This window comes from Mizuhopecten yessoensis, unplaced genomic scaffold (genome assembly GCF_002113885.1).
Source record: "Mizuhopecten yessoensis strain PY_sf001 unplaced genomic scaffold, ASM211388v2 scaffold7479, whole genome shotgun sequence".
NCBI lineage: Eukaryota > Metazoa > Mollusca > Bivalvia > Pectinida > Pectinidae > Mizuhopecten > Mizuhopecten yessoensis.
Genome location: NW_018407068.1, coordinates 619,501 through 627,249, shown reverse-complemented (window position 1 = coordinate 627,249; position 7,749 = coordinate 619,501).

The window sequence follows — 7,749 nt, the reverse complement described above, 5'->3', positions numbered from 1 at the left end:
GACCATATCATTTTTGTAATCATCTGTCTATTTGAGAACGCCTTTTGATATGACTATTGCTCTTTTGTAATCACCTGACTATAGTGACCATACTTATGAATTTGATCACCTGTCCAATGTGACAATACGTATTTCGTGATCACCTGTGTATGTTGACCATACCCTTTTTAGATCAACTAAATAACCTGCATATGATGACCATACATTTTGTGTGATCACTTGCCTATGTTGATCTTATCTCTTGTGTTATCACCTGTATATAAGGACCATACATCTTGTGTGATCATCTGTCTATGATAACCATACCTCTTGTGTGATCACCTGTATATGAGGACCATACCTTTTGTTCATCTGTCTATTTAAGAAGACTTTTCGATTTAACCATAGCTTGATGTAATTACCTGTCTATGGACCATATCATTTTTGTAATCATCTGTCTATTTGAGAACGCCTTTTGATATGACTATTGCTCTTTTGTAATCACCTGACTATAGTGACCATACTTATGAATTTGATCACCTGTCCAATGTGACAATACGTATTTCGTGATCACCTGTGTATGTTGACCATACCCTTTTTAGATCAACTAAATAACCTGTATATGATGACCATACATTTTGTGTTATCACATGTCTATTTGAGAAAGATTTCCTATGTGATAATAGCTCTGTTGTGATCACTTATCTATGCTTACCATACATGTTGCTAGGGTAACATGGCCACCCCTGACTAACAAATATTTCTTTTCAGTGTGAGATAACTGAGACCACCAATTAACTAATCACCTGTGGTCACCTTGGGACTATACCTGATCTTGAGTCAATGATTAGGTAATCATTGTATGTCCAATGACAATGACAATGGTGTTATTCTCATAAACAAGATAGTGTAGAGAATACATATATACAAATGGGTGACAATAATACATGGTGGAACAGGACGGTCATTAGTACTGTAAATTAGTTATGTCATTAATATCGGTAATAGATTTAGTCAATGATGTCAATTCATTTTGTGTTACATAATTGAAAAGTGGATGAAATTTAAATATGTTTGGTCTTTCAAAATAATATCTGGACATATATTTTGGTCTACTATTGAGCATTGGTTTTTGTGTACAGTTAAACAGATAATGGAATTCGTCGCCAATTTCTCTTAAATTACATATACATGTACATGTATTACAAAATCTTTTCCCCCGTTGTGTATTGGACCACCTGCCACGTAGTAACGTTGTATTACACAATACGCTTTGGCTAGTTTCTACGGCAGCCCTGGAGGGACATATATTTATTTTTACTTATTTGTTATTCCTTATTTGTAATTATTTAGTTGTTATAATACTTATTTGTTATTTGATGATTACGACAAAACGTGGTAAGGCTGACCGGCAAAATAGACGGCTTCAGCTCTAACGAACATGCAACATAATTAAATTGTTACTGTTGGTAAAGCTAGCATTAATCGACACGCTCAATTTATCAAAAGTGACTATTTTATATTATAACTGAACAGAGGTTGCCTGCTTAATTAGCAATAACAAACAAGGAACAACCAATAAGTAATAACAAATTAGTAATAACAAATATGATTTAACAAATAACAAATAAAAAATAAGAAATACAAATTGGACTTTTGATAGTTTCAAGACAATTGAATACTCGATGAGTCGATGGTACTCTACAACGGAGCATAAACACAAAAGGATACTTGATAAGAAATATCAATAACAATATTAATAATATAATAAATAACTATTATAATATAAGATATTAGTATTAATAATAATCAATAACAAGAAAATAATAACAAATAAGGAATAACAAATAAGGAATAGCCAATATTTACTTGGAACCTCTAGACTATTGAATATCTTATCAAATTGCATTCTTCAAATATACTTTTCACATATCTTAGCCATGATAATTCATAATTTGATAACATTGCTAAAGGTTTATTACTTAATTTATTCTGGTTATTTTTTGTCAGTTTAGCCCAAAATCCGACCATTTTGACTATGACATTAATATCTAGCGGAAACTTGCCCTCTTCTCCGTATATCATAAAGTTTGGGGTAGACGTTTGAACATTAAGTATGGGTAGACGTTTGAACATTAAGTATGGGTAGACGTTTGAACATTAAGTAAGGGTAGATGTGGAACATGAAGTATGGGTAGACGTTGGAACATTAAGTATGGGTAGACGTTGGAACATTAAGTATGGGTTTGCAAACTTTTAGATGTAGTCACAGAAACCCCATACTTCACATCCATATAAAACAATAGGTGTGATGGCTTTTCAAATATGTCTAGTTGACAATCTATTGACAGATTAAGATCCCTACATTTGGAAATAGCACCATACATTGCTCTTACACCTGTAACATACAGTTGTTTAATATTGAATTGTGTCAAACCAGTTCTAGTAAAATAAACCCCAGGATATTTCAAAATCCTTAGCTGTTTCTATAACAGTACCAATGTCTGTAAAATTAAGGTCATCAGGAATTCTTTTTCAACCAAATACCATGATTTTAGTTTTGCTGATATTGACTTTAAGATGCCATCGGTTGGAATATACAAATCCTCTGCCTCGTCTGATAGTATTATGGTGTCATCAGCGTATAGCATAACATATGGCTTAAGATATGCATGTAATTCATCCTCTAGCTGGTCGTTTATGTTTGACAGACCTGTACAGTCACGTGATTTTGTTTCGGTATAACCGTTCCTTTGCATACATTTCCTCTTTGAGGTAAGCATAACCAAACTTTTTGTATAGCCGTTTGGCTTTTCTATATTTTTTGCGAGCAGACTTTCAGTCTCTCGTAAACCAAAGCAAGATTATTGATACAATGGCGTTGGTCAGTTATAAAATCTACAAAAACACGTTTGAGGTCATCATTCCATTTTCTGGGTTTACTTGTATTAAATTAAGTAACCCGTGTATTTAAATGAGCATACATGTTATTACTATCACACAAATGTAGACATATGTGTAACGGAGAATGTACATCGGATAACAAGGGTGATAATTTATTGATAGAAAATTCGACCACAATACCAAGTGTGTCAATGTTACCTTTTTACATGCAAGATTACCGATACCTTTATCCCCAACCATGCGGCCATTGAGTATAACTGTATCACAGTGCTTACACAGGTCAAGTAAACGCTTACCATAGTGGTTATTAACAGGGTCCTTAGATGACCTTTGTCTAGGTACATTGATATCAATTAGGTCGTTAACATCGGGAAAATAACCATAATCACCACCTTCAGCTTCAAAGAAATCAGGGAGATCTGTAGTTCTACCGTTGAAGTCACCAAGTAGGCAAATATAAAAGATATCGTGGCAACGTGACGTTTTTATTCTTTGGTATATTTTTGAATTCAGTTAAGAACATGCATGTAGTAAATAGAAGGCACTAACCATAGCAAGGTATTTATTTTCAGTTTTGCTAGCTACACCCTACACAATAGGCACAATGGGCCTGAATCGCTCACCTGGTATTAATCTCACACTTGTAATCTTAAAAGTGGACTAATATACAGCTACAGGCAAAATATGTGTTCGATTCATTAGAATCTATTAAATTATTTAAACATATGACGCCTGTGACCTTGAAAGTCAAACAAGGACATTAAGTAAAACAGAGTTTATAGGCTTCCGTCCCAACAAGTCATTTAAACATATTTGATCCCTGTAACCTTGAATATGACCGAAGGTCATTCATTTGAACAAACTTGGAAACCCTTTATCTAACTGGCAAAATAGCATAACCCTAGGCCTCATGGTAATTCAGAAGAAGTCGTTTAAAGGTTTTAAACATATTTTACCCCTGCGACCATGAATATATGTCAAAGTCATTCGTTAGAAAAAACTTTGTTGCACTTTAACTCAGCATGCTACTGGCCAAATATCATCATCCTATTCCTCTTGTGCATTCTGAATATTCAAAAGGTCCAAGGTAATGATATTTGGCCAGAAGCATGCTGGGACGGAAGCCTCTGTTCAACTTAATGTCCTTGTTTGATTTCCACACATATTTTGCCTGTAGTTGTATATTAGTCCTGTTTTAAGATAACAAGAGTAAGATTAATACCAGGTGAGCGATTCAGTCCCATTGGGCCTCTTTGTTATGGTGTAGCTCCATGCAAAACTGAAAATGCATATCTTGCTATGGTCAGTGCCTTTTTAACATATTTGACCCCTGTGACCTTGAAAATGGGCGAAGATCATTTATGTGAACAAACTTGGTAGCCCATTATCTTAGCATGCTATTGGCCAAATATCATAATCTTGCCTCTTGGGCATGCAGAAGAAGTTGTTAAAAGGTTTTTAACATACTTGACCCCTGTGACCTTGAAATTAGATGAAGGTCATTTGTTTGAACATACTTGGTAGCCCTTTATCCCAGCACGCTTCTGGCCAAATATCATCATCCAATGCCTTTTGGTTATTGAGAAGAAGTTGTTCAAAGTCTTTTGAACATATTTGACCCATGTGACCTTGAAAATGGGTGAAGGTCAACTATTCGAACAAAATTGATAGCCCTTCATCACAGCAAGCTTCTGACCAAACATTATCATCAAGGGCTGTTTGCTTATTGAGAACAAGTTGTTTTAAAGGTTTTAAACATATTTGACCCCTGTGACCTTGAAAATGGATGAAAGTCATTTGTTTGAACAAACTTGGTAGCCCTTCATCCCAGCATGATACTGGCCAAATATCATCACCCTGGACCTGTTCATGGTTGTTCAGAAGAAGTTGTTCAAAGATTTTAACATATTTGACCTCTGTGACCTTGAAAATGGATGAAGGTCATTCATTTGAACAAACTTGGTAGCCCTTGATTCCAGCATGCTACTTTCCAAATATCATCATCCGAGGCCTTTTGGTTACTGAAAAGAAGTTGTTTAAATAAAGTTGACGCCAGACAGATAGACGGAAGGATGACGGACGCCGCACCACGGCAAAACAAACAAGAGGCCCAATGGGCCTGAATCGCTCACCTGGTATTAATCTCACACTTGTGATCTTAAAAGTGGAATAAAATGCAGCTACAGGAAGAATATCAGTGTTTGATTCATAAGAGCCTATTAAAAGATTTAAACATATGACGCCTGTGACCTTGAATGTCGAACAAGGACATTAGGTTGAACAGAGTTTAAAGTCTCCCAACCCAGCATGCTTTTGGCAAAATATCATAACCCTGAACCTATTCGTTATACAGAACAAATCATTTAAAGATTTAAACATATATTGACCACTGTGACCTTGAATATGGGCGAAGGTCATTCATTTTGACAAATTTGGTAGCCCTTCATCCCAGCCTGTTAATGACCAAATATCATCGGCCCCTGGGACCTTGAATATATGTAAAGGTCATTCATTTGAATAAACTTGGATGCCCTTTATCCCAGCATGCTACTGGCCAAATATCATCATCCTAAGACTTTCGGTTATTGAGAAGAAGTTATTTAAGGGTTTTAAACATATTTAACCCCTGTGACCTTGAAAATAAGTATAGGTCATTCATTTGAACAAACTTGGTAGCTCTTCATCCTGGCTTGTTACTGGCCAAATATCATTATCCTCGGCTTCTTAGTTATTCAGAAGAAGTTGTTTAAAGATTTGTTAAGACAATTGACCCCCGTGACCTTGAAAATGGACGAAGGTCATTCATTTGAACAAACTTAGTAGCCTTTAATCACAACATGCTCCTGGCCAAATATCGTAACCCTATGCCTCTTAGTTATTCAAAAGAAGTTGTTTAAAGGTTTTTAACATATTTGACCCCTGTGACCTTGAATATAAGTCAAGGTCATTCTTTTGAACAAAATAGGTAGCCCTTTATCCCAGCATGCTAATTGCGAAATACCTTAACCCTAGGCCTCTTAGTTATTCAGAAGAAGTTGTTTAAAGGTTTTTAACATATTTGACCCCTGTGACCTTGAATAAAGGTCAAGGTCATTCATTTGAACAAACTTGGTATACCTTCTTCCCAGCATGCTACTGGCCAAATATCATTATCCTAAGCCTCTTGGTTATCCAGAAGAAGTTGTTTAAAGGTTTTAAACATATTTGACCCATGTGACCTAGAATATAAGTCAAGGTCATTCATTCGAACAAACTTGGTAGCCCTTCATTACAGCATGCTGCTGGCCAAATAGCATCATCCTAGGCCTTTTGGTTATTGAGAAGAAGTTGTTTATAGGTGTTTAACATGTTTGACCCCTGTGACCTTGAATATAAGTAAAGGTCATTCATTTGAACAAACTTGGTAGCCCTTCATCCCAGCATGTTACTAGCCAAAAATCATCACTCTGGGCATTTTGGTTATTCAGAAGAAGTTGTTTAAGTTTTTAACATATTTGACCCCTGTGACCTTAAAAAAAGTGAAGGTCATTTATTTGAACAAACTTGGTAGCCCTTTATCCTAGTCTGCTTCTGGACAAAAATCATCACCCTAGGCCTTTTGGTTATTAAGAAGAAGTTGTTTAAAGTAAAATATTGACGCTGGACGCCGGACGGACGGACAACGGACGCTGCACCATGGCATAAGCTCACTTGGCCCTCTTTTTAATCCGCTCTATCTTGCGTTTTTGGAATGTTGTTATTTCAAATCTCTATCATAGGATCGCACATTCCATCTCTATTTCAAAAATACTTAGATTATAGATACCAAATCAGACTCATTCCACATTTCTGGATATATTATTGTTCTCAAAACACGAAGTTAAATAATGAATTTATTTTTGACTTATGTTGTCCAACCCGCCGCCTTATAAGTTTCTTCTGTCCTGGGACTCAAGCTCTTTCTCGTGGATGGTTATATCTGCATCTGCTTTATATGTTTTAGCGTTTTCCTTTTATTTCGTTGCGACAATTCAAATCCGATGTATGTTCTACAAACTCATCCTTTACCACTTTGGATTTACCTTGATGTCTTAATTGTGAGCAGTCATGATTCCGAAAACTAATGTAGTACTCTTATCATTTAGAATGAACCATTTAATGGATTTTAAGTTGCGCGATTTAAGCAGTTTTTGTTCAGCTTTATACTTCACTGCTCGAAATCTATTTTCCAGGCATGGCACAGACAAACCATCGACATTTCTTTTGATTCTGGATCGGTTCTCAAGACGGTCACGGCGATTTTACTTGATCTGATAAGCGGAAGGGTTAATCAACAATGAAGTATTTACCCTAGGAGAAAAAGCCGAGATTTCTTACAGTATAGTTCATAATACTACACTTAATAGAACCCCAAAAAGCAAGCAACACAATACCGAAGTGTTTACAAAATTGTAATTCCAACTCAAACTCGATAAACAATCATATGAACGAAAGCAAAACACCCTTGAAATGTACAAGGCGAACAAGACCAGGTGTTCTGGGAGGGTAAGCGTTTTCTGCCTTATCTTGATAAAATCAAACTAATTTCACGTCCTCGTAGCAAAGACAGTGACAATTAAACAACAATGCACACCTATGAGCATAATAAACAAGAGGCCCAAGGGCCTTAGCGGTCACCTGAGTTATATCATAGGTACTGGTAGCTTTATTTTATTGTTTAGATGTGATGTGGAAATCAGCATGTTAACTAAGTGAAATACAATACTTGTCATGTCATCAATGGATAAGAATTTGAAAATATTGGTAAATGTTCCCTTTGGGGCCCCGCCCTAGCCCCTGGGGATGGGGCAGGAATCCCAATTTTACAAAGTAATACTCTCATTCACC